Source organism: Anser anser (assembly GCF_964211835.1).
Source record: "Anser anser genome assembly, chromosome: 1".
NCBI classification, from domain to species: Eukaryota; Metazoa; Chordata; class Aves; order Anseriformes; family Anatidae; genus Anser; species Anser anser.
Genome location: NC_139720.1, coordinates 45,967,417 through 45,992,806, shown reverse-complemented (window position 1 = coordinate 45,992,806; position 25,390 = coordinate 45,967,417). Strand labels below are relative to the sequence as shown.

At 39.1% G+C, this 25,390-nt stretch overlaps 1 protein-coding gene across 3 annotated transcripts in view; it reads left to right on the top strand.

The window, feature by feature from the left end:
* The window catches only part of ANO4 (anoctamin 4), a 220,395-nt gene that overhangs the window by 26,105 nt on the left and 168,900 nt on the right, over positions 1-25,390 (top strand). The window contains exon 1 of one of the 3 annotated variants that reach the window (XM_083821206.1): positions 4,667-5,821. The exons of the other annotated variants lie outside the window; for them this stretch is intronic. The gene's annotated coding sequence lies outside the window, so the exon portion shown is untranslated. Of the gene's footprint in view, positions 1-4,666; positions 5,822-25,390 lie in introns of those variants that run through there. 3 annotated transcript variants of the gene reach the window in all.

The window sequence follows — 25,390 nt, the reverse complement described above, 5'->3', positions numbered from 1 at the left end:
TTTGTTTGTTTGTTTGTTGGTTTGTTTGTTTGTTACAACCTTCTTGTAAATGCATTAATAAAACCCATAATTTGTACTTTAAGAAGTATTACATGTATAATTTTCTTACTTGATTTATAGAGTCTTATTCTGAGGTCCTGAGGTAAAAAACAAATGTGATACTATAGATGGTAAAACTGGTAATGGTATATTCTTGGTATAAGTTGTATCCCTCATCTGCCTCTCCATAGCTTTGATCTTCCGGAAGTAGGTGAGGCGGTGGGGAGTGGAGGAAGAGACCTTCTTATGTAGGTGGAAAAATATTTATGGTTAAATGTTAGAATTTATGTTTTTGTTTGACAAATGTGGGTGCAAGCCTACCCCCTTTTCCCACAATGAAGCTATCTATCAGAACTTTTTATATGCAACAACTAGAAAATTCTACATGACTGGAAAAAAATCTGTGAGGGGAGTTTACCATTATTCCCTAGATAAATTCCCTTTACTCAGTCTCTAAAATAAAGACATGGATATTACAGATTTTTCTGCAAAATTATGTTTTAAAACATTGTTTTGTTTTGTTTATTTGCTTTTTTTGGTGGTGGTTTGGTTCATTTGTTTGTTTTCGATGAACTGCTTTTCTTCCAGGGATTTTGGCTTGATCATTGAAAAGTTCAGATTTTCTTATTCTTACAGAATACATCTTACAAACTCTTTACTTAGAATTAGAGGTGTCATACACAGCAGCAGTGGTTTCTATCCACACAGTCTTGTCAGTTACTTGTACTGCTTCCCACCTGCGTTAGATTTAAATTTATGTTAAGGAAATGAAAATCTAGATGACAAAATATTCTCTTCTGTTCCATCTGGTTATTTTTGGTATTTTTGGTACTTCAGAAATTGCTGTATGGATGATTTTATAAAATATTTTTTTAAAAATTCAAAGTAGAAAATATTAGTGGTCATCTTGATTTTTCATTACTGGCATTTTGTCTTGAATTCTGTCATGTTTTTCATTTTTCTTTCCTTTTTATCTGCATGAGCAATTCAGAATCTCCTTTAACAAATTCCTAATGCTACATTAGGAACGTAGCAAAATTACATGTCTGAAATTACATGTGTGAAATCTTGTGAACTACTAGTTTTCACTTTTCTAGAAAACAAGGATAGATAAAGTTTCTCTCCGGACTGATATTGATACTTCCTGATGCATTGTTAAGAGATTTGAAAAAAGGAAGTCATTTTTTTACAATTAGGAATTTTTTATTTATCTGAAAATCATTTAATAGCATTTAGTTTATCCAAGTAAGGGACATTTTGAAGAGTGAAGTCTTACAGTTGTAAAAGAAATATTTTTCCTTACTGAGGAAAACATAAAATAGAAAAAGAAATGAAAAAAAATAGAAAAAAAAAACATAAAATATAAAAAAATGCTATTTTGAAAGCCATGAATATTAATGTGCAATACAGTAGAAAATAGATATGGTGTCTCTTATAGTCAGGAAAGATTTTACAGTACACTAGGAATTGAATTTTTACTTAGAATGTGTTGGTCTGTCTCAGTTCTTTTGTAGAAATCATAGGGTAGTCTGTAATAATCTGAAAAGTAGAGAGATTCAATAACTATTCCTGTTTTGCCTTTAGGAGAAAAAATATCATAACCTGAGATACTTTGCTGCAACATTAACTCGATAATTTTCTAACTAGAAACCACAAAGCAAATTGTTTTAGACTCAGCAGAAAGATATCTTATTTTAATGTGTTTTAAAAGAAATGCTTAAATTCCTACCTGACCTCAAAAAAAAAAAAAAAAAAAAGGAAGATCGCTTGCAAAAGATAGCCATCGTGCCAGGCTAATAGACCAGACAGTATCTTAAACCTACCAAGAAGATGACTAAGGAGAGACTTTGTCACAGTGCTCAATGATCAGTGTAGAGGTTAAAGTTTTGATAACTGAAAACACTTCAGTGTAATGGATTGTAACAGTTACAAAATGGAAAATCCAAAAGTTGAGGGATGTTTGAACTGGGCATTACCAAGTACTAATTTTCCTTAGTGACTGTCACCCAAGACCAAATTAGCAGAAACTTTTCTGCTTTCCATTGCTCTTGTCAAGCACCTCAAAACAGGGCACCAGGGTCGTGTCGAATCCAATGGAGAGGTGAGGTGTCAAAGCACTCTTAGCAAACGGGAGGAAAGTTTTATGCATTCTTACATTCTTAATTATTATTTCTTTCCTGTCTGCTTCATTTAACTCAGAGCTCGGAAACCTTCTGCATGCAGGAGTGATCCTGACGGCTTGGAGAATCCCAACACTTGCACTGAAACTACCCGCTGAAAATTTTAACATTGAAATTTGTTTTATTCTTTTATACTCAGTTCTGCTTCTTCCCTCTCCTCTGTGCAACATTCACACAGTCAGCTGTTGAAGGGCACTGCAAAGCTAGGACCTGCACGCTGGCAGAGTCCATCACCCCTCTGCCTTCCAAAATTTTTCATTTTGAGCAGCTGGCGGATCAGTAGAGGCTCCAGTAGTGAGACCGGAGCTTTATTAAATCCTGGGTATCACATTTACCTTCTGGCTCAGAAATGTTGGTTTGAACTGTTGTTACATATGTTGAGGAGGAATAGAAAGAACGTCTCTGAACCACCCAGTCCTGAGTTTGTTTTGCTTTCTGGACAAACATGTAAATAGGTAGGATAAAACAAACCTCAGATTTGATTGACATCACACCCTTGGCTTTCTTTTACAGAAACAAACAATCAAACAAAAAATGACAAAGTTCTTCTTTGCTCCTTTAACTAGATGTAGAAGAGCAGCTAGTTTCAATATGTTTTTCTCAGGTGGCATTGTTCTACTGGAAGAGAAGAGAGCATTAATTATCTTCTTTCTGTGGACATATATGTGTTTTTACCCCCATTACTCCCTATCCCTGAAATGGTCTGAAAGATAACATTTAGGCAGGTTGCCAGTGCCCCTGGCCCATGGTTATAGCCTCACCGACCACAGTTCCTGAGGATTATGAAGAGGACCATCTGCAAATGAAGGGGGAGAGGAAAAATCAGGTTTCCAAAGGAATTTACTGTCATTCCCTCAGCTATAATAAAAGGCTGCAAAGAAATTGGGATCTTTTGTTCACCAGAAATATGGATTCTGCACTAAATCCACTCTGAATATCTATCAGAGACTTCTTCCAGATTCTTGAAGGTGGCCTCAAAAGGAACTTAAACCTAAATTACGTGAGTGCTGAATCCTTTGCTCTTAGCTGAAAGCTTGAATTAATTGCTCTATTGGCCTTTCTTCGTGCCTTTTGGTTTGTTATAGCTGTCACCAGAGAGCATCTGGATGGCATCACGGCAGCTCTTCCTGCTTCTGTGGGCAGCTTCTTCTGGCACCTCACGTTTACATGGGAAAAGTTGGGGAAAGACCCTGCAATCCTTTCTTTTCACAAAGATTAAACCCAAGTTTATTTGTTAAGAGACTCACTGGAAAATGTTCATGGCATGTCCACTAAATTCTGCCCGTGACCTTGCTTTCTTCTCTCCAGAGCTGTTGTGCCAATGTTTGGTTCTGTATGCATCTTTACAGGAGAAAAATGGAATTGAGAGCTTTGTTTACAAAGGATTTGTCTCTGATTTTTCCTCTGTGTATTGCCTAGTTCAAAGCTTTGTCTATATAATGTGGGGGGAAAAGCATTATTTTTTGGCAGTGGAATGAATATTAAAACGTGACCTTAGGGGTGGGTGTGAACAGGCTTTCTTCTGTAGTGGGTGTCTTGAGACACTTTTTGAAGGCCTCAGTTTCCTGATAATTTTCTGAAACAATAACTCACCTTCTTTACCAAGCATGTGGTGTGTCAAATAGTAATCTTTCTGCTAGCATTGCAATATGTTTTGAAAACCTTCTACCGGGTTTAAATTTATTTTCTTGTACTGCTTCCTGCTTTTTATTGTCCTCCATCCTATATTGGATATATTTTTAATTTGGTTGTTATGTGTATCTTCCTACGTGCATCTTTGTATATGGTCATTTCCCCTCTTATTTGTTCTCTTGATGAGCTGTCCTTCACCAGTGCCTTCTATTTCTCATGCAAACTTTATCTTTTTCTGCTTTATTTTAAATTAAATCTTGATTATGACCAATCTGGTATGTCAACCTGGCATTCTTCTATGGCAATCACTGCTGCCTAGTAGTGGAATTTGTATTCTCCTTCATTATATTCACACTTTTAAACATTTCAGAACTGACCTGCTGTACTAAGTTGGACTTCAGACTTTTAGCTTAGACTTTAGGCTGTAAAACCTCTGATTTTTATTTGTTTATTTATTTTATGCCCCAATCCATTCCTCAGTAGGTTTGTGTTGTTGTTGCATGGCGTATTTTACAAGTATGAGACACTGCACTGCTGGGAATGCTTTGAGGTTCATTTTTCTCTCATTCCCCCATTAAACTACATGGCCTTTTCACCTTCTGAAAGGTGAATATCAGCTGGGATTGGCCATTTAAAAAACATTTTTAAAAGGTGAACATCTAACCTTGTGTGTCTACCAGCAGACCATCTGTTTTAATTAAATGCAAATTGCATGCTGTATTTATGTCTGCTCCACTGTGGATGGCATTGTGCAGTAGGACCAGCAGAATTTTTCCTCATAGTCAAATGAAGGCATTTATATTTTAGAAGCAGGATCATTCTCTGGAAGTTGCAGTGCTTGGCAGCTTTAATATTGACTGCATCAATTTTCTGATTGGTTTGTTGGGTAAAATGCCATAGAATGCTTTGTATCCCTACTTGCATCCCTATTGCAAACTAGGTTGAGGTCTGTCTATGTTTGTTTATAAAATGTCCAATGGCATGGTAGGTAACAGCACAAACATCTAATGCTGTTGTCATTTGAGGGGGTTGCTGGAGGAGACCTTGGTTATATATTTTGGGGGGAATCTGCTGCTCTCAGTGTTTCATGATGACATGTCAAAAGCAGCACTGGCTTTTACAAGGCAGTTCACAGCAGCGGATCTGTGCTGTAAAATCTCTGACAGATTTCTTTCTCTTCCAAAGAGAAACCTTTGAAGAGGAAGGAGTTTAATGTGTGTTTATATATGGAAGCTACTGGGTAATAAATTGTAAAGTCAGATAATGCTGGGATTCAAGCTTCCAAACTTTTCCTGCTTTTGTACTATTGCCCAGATGTAGAAAACAGCATATCAGAGCAGCAACCCAGGAAAAACCTCGTAGTTTTCAAAACACTGCTCCTCAGAGGAGAAGACGCAGTGCAGGGAGACTGTTTGTGTGTGGGCACGGGAAAGCTTGCAGGGGTTAAGCAGCAGATTACCCTAAAAGTCTTCTTGTGCAAGCAGGGACCGCACCAGGCTGCCGTGCTTTGGACAACTGTCACGCTGGCACAACTCAGTTCCTCTGATTGGGTACTCCCAGGCACTGATTGAAAATGCTGATGCCGTCTCTACGCTCCTTTCCACTTGGAGGAGAAATCTCTTTCCCCACCCCCAAGCCCACCTCTAGCATGTAAGTAATGGTGAGAAGATGAAGATGAAAGCAGTGCAGCCTGAGTGACTGGAGAAATACAGCAGTCTGCCGTAGCTGCAGTGTTATGTAGGAGTCGTCTTCAGACTTGTTACCGTAGGTTTTTCAGCACAAACTGCTTGCAGGTTTCGGAAGGCTGTGAAAGGACTTGCCATTGGTGCGTTAGTGTTTTCTGTGTAGCATCATATTGCCTTGCTTTTCCCTGGACAGCTGTGTTCAGAACTTCATGTGGAAATCTTTCTATTGAAGAGAGATAAAAAGGATCCTTAATCTGATTCTCTTTGGATCTTTCTATTTTTATGGTAAGTGCCAGCATGTATTGGCTGAGCATAGCTTTGCTGCAGTGCTCGTGCTCTCTCCCTCTTTCTCTCTCCCTCCCCCCTTCCCCCGTCTGTTTTTCTCCCCCTGTGTTCTTAGATAAGCCTCGTGACCTTCACTCAATACTAGTCATCATTTTCATCTACTTCACAGCAGATGTTAGCCAACTAACATACAAGTTTTCTCTTGATTTTGCTCTTTCCCCTCTCCAACCCGGGGCTCTGAAGTATTGATTGCAATCTGAGCACTGCCTCTTTGTCCTTGAAATGGGAGGCTTGAACATTGCTCGCAATTGCCCGTGGCAGCGATGGGATAAGGTTTTGGGGAACCAGAATGAAAGGTTGGGTAAAGGTGTGACTCATTTCTGTAGGTCTGCACCTCTGTGCTGGAAGGGCACAGAAAGCCCCTGCTTAGCTAGCCATCTAGAAAACTCTGAAACCCCTCAGTGTTCAAGTGTGAGGAGTACATGTGGTTTGTGCCACTGTTTATTACTGGCATAGGAAGGACCAGCTTTTTCAGCATTTTCAACATAAGCCTATGTCATCAGGTGCTTGTAAATTGGACCCATTGCATCTTACAAGTGCAGACTGGCTAGGATGAGAAGTTACAGCATAGGCAGCCCAATAACCCTGGTCCCTCTCTGATCTATACAATTGCAAATTCTTAGCCTTTTGAAGTGCTTTTACAACTTTGCAGTAGAAAAGAAGTGCATTTAAATTAAGTGTTTGAAAATCTGGGCTTACTTCATCCATGCTTTAAGTCATTTTAACAGCTCTGATTTTGTAATTAAGAAAGGTCATTATTTAATCTACAGTCAACTGTGCCCTTATATATCCTTTTTGTTCTAGTTTGTTGCATTAGATTTAAAGTACATGCAAATATATTTCTTCTGATAGATAGATATATTTCTTCACTTTCAGTATGAGAGCTGCAAATATATTAACATATGTTATATGTTTCATATTGTGAATCCATGATCTGGGTTGACTACGCATAACACTTGCACACTGCAGGAATAATAAGACTTTACTAAATCTCCAAAGGTCTGCTGAAGGCAGGCATGTAACACCGGATCAGACTCATCCCAGGCTGATCTGCTTTCAAAGCAAGGCAATGAGGTGATGTGTTCGCATCCCTTTGTTTTACTGAGGTAGGATAAGAGTAAAGCTTTTGTTCTGTCTTTGCATTGCCTTGGGTTTAAACAAGAGAGATAATGATATCTGGAAATTGTTTTCATTATTTAATGTGTCTTACATTGTGGCTTAATAACATAATTTTTCTGGTGATTTATTCTGTAATTCAGAAGATACTACTTCACTTGAACTGCTTAGTTCAGCAGAGTTTGTGTACCTCCTTCCCTCTCCCAAATGAGTAAAAACTTTCAAACACTGCAGTTATTTTTGCATCCAAGTACAGAAAAGAAATGAAGGGTATTATGTCTTGTTGTATCGATAAGTGCGTGCATTGTGGGCGGGAGGACACTCAGGGATCAGAGCAGGACACGCTGTGCTTGACACCTGCAAGGGGCACTGGGGAGAGGAGGAGGGCTTACACAGATCTGCAGGTAGGGGACTTCATGGTGCAGTGAGGTACCTGCTGCATTGCCTCCAGGGGATAAAAAAAGACATGGTAGGGGCCAGCACATAGCCCCAACGTCAGTGGCCCAAGTCAGCTGCCTCATCAGCCCATGCGTCTTGGCATCACGCTGTACCCGCTGGTGCAGCAGATCTGAGACCTGTTTCCCGCCTCAGTGATCTGTGAGGACATGCTGCAAAGCTGCCTCTCCCGCTCTCTTGGCATCTGTACAGCTCAAACAACAGCCATCCCTAAAGCAGTCCTCCCCACTGTCCGTAACAAAAAGGCTTTGGCACCCTGTGGGGTCTGTGTGTTACTTAATTTTATTTTATTTTATTTTATTTTTAATGGGTAACAAAGGTGCCTGTGTTTGTTCTCTTCCCGGTTCAATAAGTGCTGACACAGTTGCAGCAGCAAAGAAACTTTGGGTTGTGAAGTAGGACCGTCAGTGGTCTTGTTAGCACACGTGCGGAAACAGTCCTAAGTGCCTGCAGGTCATAGCACTGCTTTTGGGAGACCAAGTTTAGTCTTCTCTGGATTAAATGTAACGAGTAATTATGTTTGTACATCTGCATGTGGAGCTGTTTACTGAGCCCTTTTGTTCCATAGACAATTATTTTAAACTTTAGAAGCAAGGGGATTTGCAAAATAAATTCATAATCTAAATAATTATGAACATCAGTTAAGTATGGTATGGCGTTTTATTTTTTAAATGCTTATTTTTAAAATCTGACATTCCCATACTTTAAAATTTACATTCTTACCTAACATTTAATCAAAAGGACTATTTTCACTTGAAAAAATGACTCATGTCTAAAAGACTATCTTATAAAAGCAATTTTTTAACCTAAATGTATAATCACATTTGCCTTTTTCAGTAAAAGTTTAAAAGCTGAAATATGTGAAGCAATGCGCTTTCTGAATAGTCATGAGGCAAAAAGAAAAGGAGAAAAACCAATAATCTTGAAGTGTTTTTTTCCAGTTTAAGCCACATGAGCTTGCAATGGGATGTTTATGTTTGGAACCTGATGTCTGTGTGATGCAACTGAGATGACTGCACCTAAAATCTGCCAGCATATCCTGTTGCAGACTCAGGGCCTTAAAAATAAAGATGCAATCTCCCATGAAAGCATTGAGAGGTAGAGAGAAGAGTGAAATCCCCCAAATAACAAGAAATCCAAGTAGGTAGATGTGCTTTTCTGTTCTTAGGAATCCCACGAATGCTCAGATACAGGAATGCATGCATAGTACTTCCTTGTTTCACAGCATGGTGTCATGTTAATTCCTTTGCAGAGAGTGTCTAAAGACTGCATAGAAAACAACTGCAGGGAAAAAAAAAAAAATCAGCTCGGTTCCTTAGCCAGCCAAAATCACCCAATGGTCTGATGAAGTCACTGCACTATTTTTTTTTTCCTGTGTATGATCAGTATGCATTCTTCACTTGATTTGTCCGTAGAACCAAGTTCTTTAAAACTTTATACTGCACAAATGCTCAACTGCTGTATACTTTTATGTTGCAAACATAAAGGGGTACATTTTGCAGAAGGCTCATTAATTTTCCATAAAATTACTACGGTAGTTTTATGTTTTCTATGTACTCATATCCTTTCGGAGAAAACCTATGCAGTCAGCTGTTGATTATCACTGGTTGAAGAATGCAGGGGGTGGATTAACCATACCCCAGCTTCCTTCTGTGCCCCAGACTGGCATGGGACACTGGGCTGTGCATGATGCAGAGCTTGCATCATCAGTACCAGGCGGTGCACTGGTTAGTGGTTTTCAAAGCTCATTCTGAAAACTGTTTACAAATGTTTCCAAAGGTACTGTACTACATTATATTTTTATAGTGTTCATGTAATTACACGTTATAACATATATTATAGGCATATATTATATGATATATTAATTGTGGTTTTGTATGGTTGCTTCTTCATCCCTACCAATACAAGGACCTTAACAGGTGAGCTGTCTTCAGTCCAGGTGCTACTGGATGCAACCTGGATGCAGTGGATGTCCAGAAGTCCTGTGCATGAATGCTGTGCTGCATAACCTGTCAGGAGAAGTTCGGTGCTTTGGGAAATATTTTACAGGTTTTATGTGTTGTTTGTTTCCTCTGTGCCTGTGTGGAAGGTTTTGTTGGGCATCGTTAAATGTGCCTAACACATCTTCTGTGGATATGTTGCCCTCTAAGTAGGCGCTTGCACTCTATGCCTGTCAGATCTCAGGGCGTCACTTTTTCTCTGTCTATGCAACAGTATAGCACTTGTGTAGATCTGTCTGACTCTTCCTTGGAACTGTGGGCTTTCAGTTCATGCCATTCAGGTTTGCTCATGTACAATTTCTGCACAGGAAATACCAGACAGTAAGTTGAGAGGTCTTCTGTATGTTAAAGAACTTTTTCTTGCATAGCATAAGTCACAACCATGCCATTCCAGATTCAGTGGAGCATCATTAGGCCTGCTTATTCTGGGAAAGATCAAAGAACTGAGACATTCCTGAGGGACCACTCTATCTTATAGGTTTCTTCACATGTTCAGACACATCTGAACATAAAGTTTAATAAGAAATTGTAAATTGTTTACTTTCAAGTGACTCTGGAAACATTCATAGCCTTTTTTGGTGGAAGGTGGGGAGAAGGCAAGACTACCTAAAGTTGGGTCAACCAACTTTAAGTGATCCTGTTCTGGTAATCTGTGATATCTCAAATCAAGAAGTTTACATTGTTCTGTTTGCAGAATAAAATGAAATATTAATCTGGTTAAAAGTTATGGGATAGCTCCTCAGTATCCCAGTGGAAGGGATTTTCGTACTGGAGCATGTTAATGCAAATGTTCAATCTCTAAGAACAACACCTCTGAATAGGATGAATATCACTGAAGCTTCAATTAAGTCCCCTAACAGGAGTGCTAATAGCACACAGCTTTCTGCACATGGATGGATTTTGCCCTAGGAGAACACAAGTCAGAGAGAATATTTTCAGGAAAGCCTCATGTTTCTGTAGAGCAGAGACAATGGGATTAATTTCTAAGAGCCGAATGTAGACACAATGCTGCAAGGCTCATCTCTCAAAATACCTTCCCTTTCCTCTACCACCTCAGAAGGAATTACAGCAAGCATGCCTCCAAATCCAGCCCTGAGAGAACTCTGGTCCCCACCAGATGGTAAAGTCTGAATTTGATTCAGAGATTTCCAGACTCTGCACTTAGGATTTAACTCTCCAAAGGCAGGTTTGCTGTCCAAGAATTTTGCACAACTTGGTCATGTGAAAGCCCATTCTACCAATGGATAAATGTATTGTTTATTTGTTTGTTTTTTCTTTATTTATTTATTAAATAAACCCTCTGAATTATTCTGAATGCACTCTCTAGAATCACTTCAGTACTGGTTCTCTTTGTTCTGGTGGTTAAGTGTCAGATCTGAGCTAGCAGGTCACCCATGTGAGATTACAGCCAGCAGAACAAGTGGCACCAGTCTTGCAACATGAAAAAAATAAAAATAAAAAAAATTTTGAACAGTCGATATTTAGATGACACCAAGAAGGATTAGGGTCGTGTCATGCTGGCTGTAAGTGTGATCTAAAATCTCTGGATTATGAAGGTATGGATGCTGATTGTAGCAGGTTGGCTCCTCATGCTGTCTGCATCAGTAGAATAGTAGAAGTTAAAGATTCTAGATTGTGGTTTGAAACACATCTAAGATGTCTATCCCAAATCTCCTAAAGGAGCCTATTCCAGTTCGATGTGAAGCTAGGAAGAGAAGCTTCTGTATAATTTAAGCTATCTGTAGGTTTAATATCATCACTGCTGATAGATGGGTGGCATAGATGCCTGTTTCAGGATAGATTATTTTTTTTAACTTAATCCATTTGCTCCGGCTTGTAGACCCCTGCAGTATTGATTTTAATTCATTGTTTTATATGATGCTTACAGCAAGTTATTTTATATGGTGCCTTTAAGTATAGAAAAATGATTGTGCCCCCCTTGTTTTTTGAAGGAGGAATTTAATTAACAGAATTACCTGGGAAGAGAAAGACTGAATCTCCTCTGAGCCAGGTTGCTGTAGGGAAAAGCTAGCCTGGGTATGATCTATTTTGGATCTCCAAGAGATTATTCCTGTTTCAGTTCTTTTTCTTTGTCAAAACTGTTTTTCATGAAAATTAGTCACAATATTCCGTGCCATACTGGAATCCTGGAGACTTTTTCTAAACAAGCTTGGGAGTTCTTGGAGAATCAGTTCCTTTAAATGCAGACTGAAACCCAAGGCTTTCTGAAGTGCGTTGGTATGTCTCTGTGTATCCTGGCAGACCCGTATCCTCTCCATTTTGTTTATCTATCCCCCAGGCTGGTTTTCTTTTTTTCAAGAAACAAGACCTTTTCATGTTTGTGCTCCATCTTGCTATGTATATCACAGTTTTCCCTTGGCACATACATCTTTTGCCTTTTAACATATTGGATTGCCTTCATATTTTTCTCATTTTTGGTTTTCCTTTGTTGGATCTCCTTTGTTCTTTATAGGGATGATATCAGTGTTAGTTTTGGGGTTGTTGGTTGGTTGGTTGGTTGGTTGTTCTTCATACTGATTGTCCTCCTACAAGTGTTTTTTTGTTTGCTTTTTGTTGTTGTTGTTGCTTTCTGATGTATTAGTTGCTGCCCTATACTGTATTCAGTTCAGGTAGAGTCCTTCTCTGATTCAGGTCCTGGGAATCAGCAAATATTGTGTTTTTCCAAGAGACTGTTAAGCTTGTATAGAAAACTGGAGAACAGGAGACAGCCATAGGCAGGTTTAGCAAGACAAAAGAATTGGAACCTAAGAGCCAAATGAAATGGCAATCTCATTAGCATGAATCCTGTTTTCCAGAATATACTAGAAAAATAGCATATTCCATAATTATGGACTCTCGAGGTCAAAGAGCCATAATGAAGAAGAATTAGGCAATTTATACTGACCAGAGTTATTTCAGTCTTTGAGGATTAAAGCTGGCAGCACTGATTTGGTTTATGCTCAGTGTTTTTGAGGCTACTGCCATAAAAGTTCTTTATTTTAGATAAGAAGGGGAAAAAAAATTGAAGGCTGTCCTGCCCTCAGGAGAATAAAAAGAACACCTCATCTGATTTCCTATTGTCCCCATAGAAACACCTGCAGTGTTTGATTTTCTAACCTACGTCATTTAAGTAACAAACTCTTCTAGAAATAGATAGGGAGAAATTCCTGATCCCATTTAGATTAAATCCAAGGTAGTATAGTTTCCACCCATATAATTATTTTTGTTTCGTGTGGTGCCGAGTGTTGATAATTGTCCCCATTTTTCTCTCTCTGCATCTTTCTATAGACCACTGGGTCAGCTTAAGTTAAGAGGTTCTTTCTAACTAGTCACACTGAAATTATTGTTGAACCATGGCTAGACTCAGGAGAGGTCAAGAGGTAGTAACAACATACCACATGGCTAAAATCAGAACAATGCATTTCCTTTTTCCTTTGACAATATAGAATTTGTGACGTAGACTTCAGAAATGCCTTGGCAAAAGATTTGATAACCCTCTGCTTCAGCATGCTTCATGCAGCCTATTTAGTTTACATTCATAAAAACAATAGGCTTTCAATCATTTTTATTACTATATTATGGTTAAATTCTGGCTACACAACTTTTGCAAAGCTTACATCAACATTTAGTGCCCCATGGTGAAGTTGTTGCTGTAGCTTAGTATTGCACTATTGTCACCAGAAAGAACTCTGCCAACAATCTAAATGCTCTTAAAAAAAACATATTACTTTAGTTTTCTTTTAAACTAACAAGCAGTGACACTCAATCATTTTTGTATTAGTACTGAGACTTTTGCACATTAGCGTACTGCAACATAATTTATTTGTGAGAAACTTCGAGGTCTTTGCTTTCCTTTAGGGCTAAAACTCAATCAGATCAGTGGTCAGGTAACTTTCTCTGCTGTTTTAATTCTTCCTCCTCTCTTTCAACTTCTGTCTCTGATCTTATTTCTTCTAAGCCTCCACTCTGTGTTTTGCCATTTGCTGGACATGCTGTATCTTGACTCACTTCCAGGTTCTACTCCATTTCCCCTCCAGCATTTCTTCTTGCTCCTTCTGTTCTTTACCCACTCCTGAAACCTATTTCTGTGTCCTGATGTCCCACTCACATAACAGTTTTTCCTCTCCCATTTCAAGTTCCAAGCTGTGAAAAAAACGCACCCAGTCAGACCTCTGAATTACAATACTTCAGCAGTGCTTCTTGCGCAGATTAACGTTCCTTGCAACAGCAATAGCAAATAATGATTTCCCATTAATTGTTTGGTAAACGATACAATGACAGAGTTAAAGGTCACATTATGATGCAGAGGCATAACAGAAGTGCAGTGTGAAATTTCAGTATGATAATCTAATTTCCTAAGCTCAAGGAAAATGTCAGAAATGAAATTCAATACGTGTTACAATGAGGATGCATGGCAGGCCTCTACTTGTCCTCATGCTCCTCGTGTGTCATTGTTTGCTGAAGGACGCCTTGGCTCATGGGTTACATACAAAAGAGAAACGGTGAGGAAAGGGAGATGGGTTTAGGATATTTGCTTCGCGTCAGTCCCAAGAGGGAGAGGAGTAGTAGTAGGGAGATAGTGTGATGGATGTGACACAGATTCACTCAGTTCCAACATTTTCTTAAGGTCAGGTTGTGATGACAGAAACTTTGTAAATCCAGGATTTGCTATGAGCTTTCTGCAATCATATGACATTTGTGACAATTGCTGCACAGAAACTTGTTCCTTGTCAAAGATTTACATCACCTGCTCAAGATCATATAGAAATTTGTGTCTTTGTTGAAACCAGGGCTCATGCCAGGCAGGCCTATTTTTCCACAGAGACAGTACAGGGGAAAACGGGAGTTTCAGAATAGATAAACTACATTCAAATAGGCAAGGTAAAAAAAGAAAACTTATTATCTTCTGGCTTCTGAAATAGATAAAAGTCCTTAGAGATATTTTTAACAGAAAAAAAAATGTAGTTACAGAATTTGGAGTAATATTTAGGGTATTTGCTAAATAATTTTCATATCACTGCTGCTTGTCATGGCCTGTCTAAACATTCCCAGTTGATTGCTTTCCAGGGCATATCATGACGTCTGGTTAGATTTTTATGTGCTCTGAAGCTCTCACTTGCTGTGGTTGTGGTGCACTCTGTGCTAACTGACTTGCAATTGAAGTGGTGTTTCTGCTTCACTGTTGTCAAACATATGTCCTCTTTGCTTTATAGACTCCAGGGGAAAACTATGTTCTGAGGCCACGCTGTTAGCTCTTAGATCTTTTGAACTGCATTTTTTGAAACATCTGTAAGCCTGCTAATAGATGTTATGCCTCAGATATGGCTTTGTGAGTACTGCAGTGCATTCTTGGGTGCTAGCATTGCACAGTCTAGATATATTTTATTATACTAAAAAGCATGGGAGGGTGCAGAATCAATGATTTGAGAATTAATAAATGTCAGAATTTGGCTGCATCTATGCTTTATCCTGTAGATTTTAGTCATACGTTCACATGCAATGTTTTTCATAGATATTCTTCTTTCTTTTTATTTACCTTGTTAAGTAGTTTGTCTCATGTTATAGTTAGTGTGTATGATTCAAACCATTCCTCCTTCCCACAAAAAAAGAATAATCTTGTTAGATGTATTTTTCTGGCCATCACCATAACTTCTGCTAATCTCCAGATGGCAAATATTTTTTCTTCATGGGAACTATGACTTGCCGTATTATTATTTCCCTTGTTGTTGTCGGTGGGTTTTATTATTTTATAGATAATGAGCTGAGATTTCACATGAGAGTGAGAAATGTCCATTAGCTTAGGCTACTGAATTTGAAATTTTGAGGGAATGATTTTTTCCATGCCTTTAGCACATTTTAGCATTTCATATAATCAGAATAAGGCTTAAACTGACACCAGAGATATGCTTACTGTAACTTTGATTAGGTGTTATAAGCTGGGTATTTGGATAGCGGTATACACCCGTCGAAGCCTTTAGTTAAGAGCATTGAAAGCAGAGGTATACAAGTACCTCAAGATAAAAATTCCAGTTCTTCAAACCCGAGACAAACATTTCTCTTCATGCAGATTCAGACTGCATTTCTGTATGCAGCTTCCCCTCTGCTGAGGGAGAGTCCACGTGGAGCTGACGATTATCTCAGAAGTGTGTCCCAAGTACACAGTGAGGATAAAAATTGTGTGGTCAGGAATTAAAACCTGTATCATATTGCATAAGCACAAAATGCTGAATGTATTTCACAGAGCAGCCTTAAACCTGGCATTTCTTTAAGTCTGATGTCTTGATATTGCTAACTCAACTCTCCTTTGATAATAGCACTTTTAACATGTCAACAACTAAATATTTTAAAAGACAATGTAACATCCAGGAATTTTGTCCTCTGATAGTGAGAAAAATGTTGGACATATATGGAGGACAGATATACATATATGGAGGACAGATATTTAAGAGCTTTTCTTCTTCCTGGGCATGAGCATACTGTGGAGTCAGCCTGGAGCTGCACTCCTCGTTCCCTAGACAGAGTAGTCACAAGGTGGGAATTTATCTTCATAATGTGTTGAGGTTTGTATAAAGGTAGAAAGTATCCTCTGCTGCCTTTCTACCTCACCATCAGGGTTGTTCTTCCTTTCTTGCAATGTAGTGTGGCTGCTGCCCAGAAGGTCACAGGAGTCTTTGCTCTCTTCCTGCTACTGCTGCAGGGATTCCCTTGAGCTGTAACAGGGTTAAATTGGGGGGCGGGATTGGGGGGGGATAACAGGGGGCGGGATTGGGGGGAATTGTCTTTGTTAAAGTGCTCTTGAACACAGCAGAAGTGTATTTTCATCCAGTTGTCAGGAATTAACAGCATAGGAGCATGGCATGGTCAGGGCAGGGGAATCTTTAGAGAATTTGGATGCCAAAATCCAATAACCCTAACTGCACGTGACAAACACTATTTCTGAAGTTTTTATGTTGTGAAAATTTTGGGTGGATTTCTCATGACTGATTAAGGTCTGCCTTAATGCGATAATGAGCATCTATCAAATATTAAATCCCTGGTCTAATGTACAGAAGATATATATATGTATATTTTGGCATACCAAAGTACATGTCTTGTTACTTGTGTTGTCATAAGCAACTGAGTATATTTTGCTGTAGAATTTAATAAACCAACCTACAGTAAAAGCTGGAATTTATTATTTCACCCAAAAGATTTTTTGACAGATCTATTGTTGAGAGAAAAAAATGTAGCCTATAACATTTAGTAATGTTATTTTATTTTTTTACTGTAATCTCTCTGTCTCTCTAGCTACAGATGCATAGATTTTGATAACATACATCTTCAAATCTTTGAAATTTACTAGTGCTTTTTGGTAAGTAAGATGTTATAAAAGAGCCTGAAACTAAAGTTCTCCCTCTAAATTTCAAGCAAAGTTGCTTTTAAATGCCTCATAGTAAATGTCCCAAGTCAGCAAGAGCATCTGAAATTTTGAGGAACCTCTGTTTGTATGTGCATGGTTAGTGATTTTATAGTGTATTCACTGATGTGATTAACACTTTAAAACTGCCGTTTTAAAAGAAAAATCAATCTTGATTAGCTATTATGTGAGCATAAATTCTATCTTTACAGTTTTGGCATTATATGTAAATCCAATTAAACTGTGAAAATGTTTTCATTCCACCTCATTAACATTTTTAGTAAGGGCATAATATAAATAGTGTAAGTAATAATTGTAATCGGTCAAATCCAAAACTCCCCAAATCTTTTTCTGTCCTGTTGTAAGTGCTTTGAGTAAAGTGGCTAAAACTTCACTTGTGCGCCCTTGAAACTAACAGTCATGGCTGTGTTTCAGAAGCTTTGCCAGAGGGTCTGGCCTGTGAGCCAAGGTTATGGGAATGCAAATTTTGAGTGAGAAATGACTCTTAAATGCTGCTGGAGCGCAGTTTGCAGGGAAATGTCACAGCATGGCATCCTGCGATGCCTGTGGCTTTGTGGCACTTCATCACCTGCGCATTTCAGTCCCAGTGCAGGAACAAGAGCTGCATTTGATGCATGGTCCCAGGAAAGAACCTGCCCCTGTTTCTACCTGTTGGGCCTCTGAAAATTGCGAGTTAAATTTCCCATGCTTTAAAACAATTTCTTTCAATAGCTTTAGAGATTGTTTCTGGATTGAGACACAGTAGATACATCGTGGACTTAGTACACTTGGTAGCTGAAGATGAAGAATTTCAAAGCTAAGGAAATGCAAGTGAGGATGCTCCTTCAATCACTGTTTATCACTTAAAATAATAACTTGAATGTATCATAAATGTTTTTACATGTAACCACACGATTGTGTGATAAAAATACAGTCAGAAGGTGGAGGCATCCATTTGCATAAATAGAAACATTGAGAGCAAGATGGTACGTTCAGTTACTCCACAGGGCAATTTTCAGGCAGTAAGTACCTAATTTTGTGTCAAGGAAATTAGAGATTTATTGATTTCCATGGAGAACCCTTGGTTTCCCACAAAGACCATTTCCTTTCTGCACAGCCAAGCACTTAACAGTTGATCTAGAAAAAGTCAGGCTTGCAACCTTCAGTACTTTTGCAAAGGGTCACTTCTGTGTTAAATTTCACATTTTGGGAAAGTGGAGAAGTTTTACATTACTCCTCTAATGAAAAGTCTAACACACCAATAATGTACACTGTTAACTGTAAAATGCTGAGCACTTTGGTACAGTGTTAATCCTTCTGGATTTAGTATTGCTATTTTGCTGAGCAAGCTCAGACTTCAAGTGGGATGAAATAATTCAGAGGCAGGTGCTTTCAATAAATGGAATCATGCAAGAGGCACTGCAGAACTTCTGATCTCACATAAGAACATCAGCAGGAATTGATGTAATTGAAATCTTTGGTGAAAGAGGGAAATAGAATCTAGTGGTGCAGTTTGTCAGGAAATTAATTATAAGTAGAAATGCATGCTTTTTTTTTCATCCTGCTTTTGCACCAGGGTGTCGCCTGGCTCAGGCAGAAGCTGCTGTTCAGCTGCAGTCAACAGAATCCCTCAATTAGTGATAGCTGTCTGGAGGATGTTAGAATAAATTTGCAAATAAGCTTAAAATTCAAAGCCTGATTTGGTGTAATATTGTTGATTGTAGTCACATCTTCCTCATGGAATGGTATCTGTTTTTATGAAGTACATTTTATTATTTTGAAAGTTTTAGTAAATGGCCCATACAATTGAGTCATGGGGAATGAGTGAAGCAAGCAAATTAAGTTTGTTCCAATTCCTACTTATTATATTAAGCACATCCTTTTTCTAGTTTTGTCCCCCTTATACAGACTGTAAGCACTTTGGACAGAAGATTTTTACTTCTATTTTTTAAAGCACATGATGTCTGGCCCCTGATATTATGAGATTCTGAATGCTGTTGCAAACCAAATAACGTTGGCTGCACTGTGCAGATTTTTAAGCTCCTAATTTGTTTTCTAGGCTGTTTTGGATAATTCTGATATTTATTACAGAGAAAGCCCCAAACAATACAGAGGTCAGCACACAAACCTACCAGTGGGGACAGGGAGCACGTTCCTCTGTGTCTGCTTTGGAGAGTGGGCTGTTGTGTTACAGACAATGGGCTGAAAGTCTTTGTGGAGATGAGAAGCAAAATATCCCCTTGTTTCCATGCAACTTTTTGGCCAGTTCTGGTTTGGAGTGTTGAAGAGGAATAACTCTGTAGAAATGAATGGCAGTAACAAGTGGAAGTGTGAACGATGAGAAGTAGCAGAGTTGAGTTCACCTTGCACAGTTCTTGGTTTGGAGCTGGATCTTACCGAGGATGTTCAGGAAACGAAGTAGGTGGGAAACAGGCAGGGAGTTTTGCATTTCTCTTGCCCATGCTGTGAGGATAGCTGACAGCTGTTAATTAGCACTTACTCTTGGTGATGATTGGGTCTCAGTCCATCACTCTGTGATGTCATCCATCTGTCCTCCAGGAGTCTCTGGGACCCCTCCTAGGTTAAGATGCAATTCAGGCTCCTGTGCAGCCCTGGAGGCAGGACGCTTTCTGATGCATACCAGCAGTGTCTGCACTGAGCAGTTACGGGCTGCAGGGAAAGCATCAGGCCAGGAAATTCAGAAGTGTATGGTTTTGGTTTTAATTAGGCCTTTCTATTTTTCACGCTAGGAAAAGGAAGAAGGAAAAAAATAAAAAGGGAAAAGGAAAAGGGAAAAAAAGAAAAAGGAAAAAAGGAAATTGAGTGTTTTTTCCCTCTCTGCCTCCTTTAGAAAGAGATGTGGCTTTTTGTGTTAAAGGGGAATTGAAGGGCAGAGAGCAATGAATTGGGATAGGAAGCGTGTATAGCTTTAGCACAGAAAATTTGTAGAAGAAAGTATGAGGATAGGATACAGTATACTGAAACTTGTTCACTGCTGTGAAGCTCTAATTTTACTTGATACAATTTTTTTTTTTCATAAACATATTCAAGCCAGCACAGAGAAATAAATGGTGTGTATATTCATACCATAATCACAGAAGACCCATAGATTTCATGGGCTCTAAATCCAGTATTGAATTTGAAGGCTAAATTACTAGAAATTAACAATGCCTTGCTTAAAGTTTATAGAATGATCAACTAAGAAAAGAAAATAAATTCTGTTTTACTTTAATTTTTTTTTTTTTTGAGGATCATTGGATAGAAAGAGCCTGGAATAAATAAACAGATTAATTTGCCAATTAATTTTTAATGTGAGACATTCATTTGCAGACAGAAAAAACTCCTTGGTTCCAGCTAGCTGATTCCCTGGAACCATTCCCTATGGTTCCCATAGTCGTTTGTATTACAGTTTCCAGGAGTTTCACATGGGGCAGTGCCCAATTCAGGTTTGAAGTGGGGAGTGTTTCTTGTTGTGGCTGAACTTGTGAGCAGCCAAGGACTGCCCCTGGCTTGTTACAGTGGAGTCTCTGAAGAGCCTTTAAGGGGATCATAGTGTTCAGGAGATTGCAAATGAATGAGCTGATTCTACCATGACATGAACCAAGAAGAAAGGTGTCCATCTAGAGCTATGGATGCCAAAGATGCCCAGTGGGAGAGTCAAGATACTTCTTGAAAGCTCACAGGTGAAACTACCTTAGCAAGTGCAAAAGCATTATTCAAACAGGGCACCTTTTCCTCTGGCAGTCTCAGTGCTTATTGGTCCTACGAAAACCAGCATTCGACTTGCATGGTATTAATTTAAATAGAGTAAACTTAAGTAGTATCATGAGGAGCCTAAGTTCATTTTATTTCTTAGTCACTGTTCAACATTATCCATAATAACATTTGGACTGTATCTCTTACTTTAAGTCTTTTTCATTTTTATACTGGCAGTTGTGAAAATAAATATGTAGGGATAAACCTGACACTAAAAAAATGTGTTAAACAGCATCAATAAAAAAAATATTTTCTTCTTCCTTCCCATAAAGAGCTCGAAGAATCTAGAAAGGAATTATACACTTTTATGTCTCTTTATGCAGTGAGTACCCTAAGCACACCAAAAAAGAGAGAAATGTGGAAGACAATTATGCAGTTTTTAAAAGTACCACAGTTCCCACACCATGACCTCATCACAATCATAATAAGATGGTATAAAAAAAAATAAAACATAAGTGCTAGTTTCAGGATGATGGCTCTTACAAATCAACAAAGTGAATGTTTTTAAAAACCTAGATTAGGTGACTTTTGGTTCTGTAACATCTCACAGAGCACTTTTGATTAAAAAATAAATAAGTAAATTGCTTTTTTCCAAACTTCTCACTTTGACCATATGAACTAGTTTTGGATTGTCATATCTGGAAGAGAAATTCCCTTGGATATAGGAAAAGAAAAGGAAAGAGAAAGAGAAAAAGAAAAAGAAAAGGAAAAGGAAAAGAAAAGGAAAAAAAGAAAGAGGAAGGAAGGAAGAGAAAGAATAAGAAAGAAAGGAAGAAAGGAAGGAAGGAAGAAAGAAAGAAAGAAAAGAAAATATTGACATCTAGGCAAGGAATTAATATAGTCAGTGTTGAAAGTGTTTTTGAACCACTTAATGAAACTCCATGTGAGATGTGTCTAGATGTATTGGATTTTTTTGTAGAGAAAATAAGGCAAAACCCTCTAGAATGTGATGAATGCAACAATCAAGGAAGCCCAACAGCAGCGACCAGCAGTGGTCTAGAGAGTAATCTCATTTAGGGATACCTAAATGAGACAAGAAATTGATACAATATAAGCTTACTTTAATAGTGTCTGCAGTGTTTATCTGTTTCTGAATAGCTGCAGTGCAAACCAGCCTGAATGCTTACCCTACTACTGAAAAAAAAAGAAAAAAAGAGAGAGAGAAAAGTTGCAAAGTCAGTGCACAAGCTGCATACAGACATGGGGAGGACAGCACTGACGTGGCTGAGTCATGTCAATGATAGGTAATTTATTAAGTTACGCTGAGATATGTTATTTGGGTTCTATTAGCCAGAGACAATGTACTTAATCAGAGCGAGTGTATGTTTCAGTACCTTCTTCGTTAATACCAGAGTTATAATGAGCAGAATGAAACCATCAGTATAGGATGGTCACAAACCCACTCTAGTATTTCTGCAGATACAAGAAGATCTTGAACTTTTAAGCATGGGCTTCCTTGAGCTACTTTAATAGAAAGCAAATATTTGGAAACAAATTCATTGCTGCTAGAATTCTTCAGTTTGATTTCCCACTTTAATGAGATCAGTGTTTGGAAGTGTAGTGAATCTCTGTCGTTTTTCCTAATTATTTAACTTTAAAAAAATAAATAAATAAAAAATATTCTAAAGAGAAGCAGAAAATGGTGTTAGTGTAATGATCTCAGCATAAGCAAATGTGAAGTAGGGGGATCTGTCTTCTGATTCTGCCAATATTTTGAAGTCTGGCTTTTGGGTGAATCACATGGGCCTTGCTTACTGCTTTGCTGATTAGGCTATGCTGCAAGCACTGCTGTGACTCCAGCAGATCTGTATAGGAATGAATGGCACATACAGGCAAGATACAGCTGTTCATGTCACAAGGATCCATCAATAACACTACACTGATGACTGAAACACAGACAGCCATCCATATCTTCTTCTCTTCTTGTGTGTAAAATAAAATTTGTCTTGTGGAAGAGGTATCAAAGATGGATTAGCCAAAGGTTGGAAACAGATGATAAATGTATACATCTAAAGCTCTACATTTCTACTGAAATTTACTTTGGTTCTAAATTGAGGGGGAAATAACATAAGGTTTCTTAATGCCTGACTCCAGGCATGGTTATCTGTAACAAGCTTACCTGATTGGAGCGTAGCGCCTGGGGCAGGGGATGGGGCTGAGAGCTGGCAGCAGGGCCCTGGTGAGGAAGCGATACACGCCGTGCAGTGTACAGTGCTCAGGTTTAAACTGGACTTCATCACTTCCCTTTCAGTGCATTTTTACTTCTATTTGCAAGTGAGTTAGAGAACTGCTCTGCTGTGCTGTCAAGCCAATGACATCCAAGAGCTTACTGAGCTCCTGATAAAAAAGGAATTGAAGGTCATTTCTTCAGATCAGCAGGTTTATCTATAATCCACTGCAGTAAACTAAATTGACTGTGTATTTTGCAACAACAGCAAAAGTTTCCGAAGAGCTGCAGTGTAGTGTCTCATCCATTGCTATAATAATACACATTTGAAGGAACCATGAGGAAGGGCCACAAGATTTACATGAAGTCTTAAAACTAATGAACCTCTAGGAGAACCAGGTTTTGCTTTGATTTTCTGCTTAGTTAATGTCAGAGCTGTTCTGACAAATTCACTTAACGTCAGTTGCTGTGTAATGCCATACTGTTGTTAAGACCTCCATCGCTACATCATTCTTACTGAGGAAATATTGAAGGTTCTGTCTTTGTCATGCTTTTGTATTCTGAAGAAAATATATCCAGAGGCATTAGCAAGCAAAATTTCTTTTACAACTCAAGCCAATTGCTCAAGCGTGAACAGATTACTGTCATCATAAGAAGGAACATTATTGTCTTCATAAGAAGGACTGGTATTGGTCCAGATTTTCTCCATTTCCATTCTGTGCTTGGAAAAAGGGTAAAATTAGAAGCAACAGCTCCCAGTCCTTGCACTGCCCTGTCCTGATAGTTGACTTAGCAGGTGCCCCTGCTGCATCAGCACAAGCAGACAGCAGGCAAGGACCTCTGCTTTCTTCTGACGCAACCCACTGCCAGTGCAGGGCACAGCCCTGGCTGCCTTCCTGCCTGCTGAGAGTTCCCCTCTCTTGCTGCTGATCTCCATTTGGCAGCTAGAACCAAGTTATGTCCTATGTGTACTTTCCAGATGATGCAGAGGGGAAAGAACTGACACTGAAAATTTATACTTGGTTTGGTCAGGAGCGCTGCAAAGCCTGACATTTATGTTCGTTGATAACACCAGTGACAGGGGTTCTGACCATAGCTGAGTGCTGCTACCCTAGAGACTGATCTAAAACAATTCTTATTCATTTCCAAAGTCAGTTAAAGAATTAACATCCTGGCTTTTATCAGTGCACCAGAAAAAAATGGTGTTTTTCCCCCCATTTGGATGCAATGCAATTAACTGCTACCTGTCTTCTCCTTATATCCTTAAAAGTGTAAGAAAAACAAAGGAGCACATTTCCAGGCTCTAGGTGAGTATAACGCATGATAAGCTCATGTTTCAGGTTTGGATAGGTGTGGTGGTTACCACATTCATATTTCTGAAGCCTCACTGATCAGGGAGCGCTGGCAAGATTTGGAAACAGGGATACTCTCCAGAGAAACAGTTCTGCTTCCATCAAACATTGATGGGGCAGCAAGGAAAGATAGTCACAGGCAGTAAAATAAAGAGGAATTGACTCAGTAATGCTTTAAATCTTTCTATTTAAATTTAGTTGTGGCAAGATGCAGTCATGAAGCTGCAGGAAAAATGGCCTGTGATTTTTATTCTCCTCAGTTTCTTTTGCTCTTTTGGATGTTTTAATGTGTTGCCCTAGAGGCAATGACAGCTTGAGACAATATGGCAGCACCCGTGAAAACATCCATAGTTTAAAAACCAGTTTCCTCAGCCAGTTCATGCAAGCGAATGGGCCTAGCAGAATAGTTAGCATTTGTGGGCAGATGGCAACTGGTTTCTGAGATCGTTGCTGTTTGTTTGTGCCCTGTAACCTAGCCCAGGCTGGAAGTCACCTTCCTGGTGGTAGATGAAAACTGGACCGGTGATTTTAACCTTCCCCCAGCTGTGTTAACCCCTATGTGGTCTTAACTGAGAACCCAAGAGCTGCCCAAACACAGACATGCCTCCAGACTGGAGCTGGTGAACTTGAGCATTGGTGCTTATACCGCAGTGCGTAATCTGTGACTGCTTTGACATCACAGGAAGTTGACAACCAGGAGGGAGAAGGCAGTAAAGCGCTAGGAAATCCCATCTGTTTCCATCTGGATTGTTTGTCTGCTTGGAAATGCAAGGCAACCGGTTTGCATGGTGTAAGATAACACCAATCCCTTTCGCTTCGTGGGGTATTTGGGCCTGTTCACCAGCCTTGGGAATAAGTTCTTCAAGCACTTGATAAAGCTTCAATTAAGTGTTCATCTTGCAGCCAAGCACTAAATTACCTGTCTTTCCAGGTCACTAGCTATTTGCTGATTAAGCCACGCTCTCCATTTTGAAAGAATTGCTGTCTTTGAAACAGCCACTGCGTTTCCTGGTACCTGACATAGCAGGGCTTCTCCTGTCCCTGTGCTCTGCACAGCTCCAAGCAGCAATTGCTCAGCAGGAGATGGAGGGAGAGCAGAGCGCGCACACACTCTGCTAGCTGCTGGGAGCTGCAAGATGAGGATGCATCCTCCCAGATAATGCCCCTCCTGGCACCTCCACAGGTGGTGGAGCTCCAAGGAACAACTTCTGTAGAACTAAACTTGGGCTTGCTGCATAAATCTTGCAGGAGGCATAAATGTTTTAC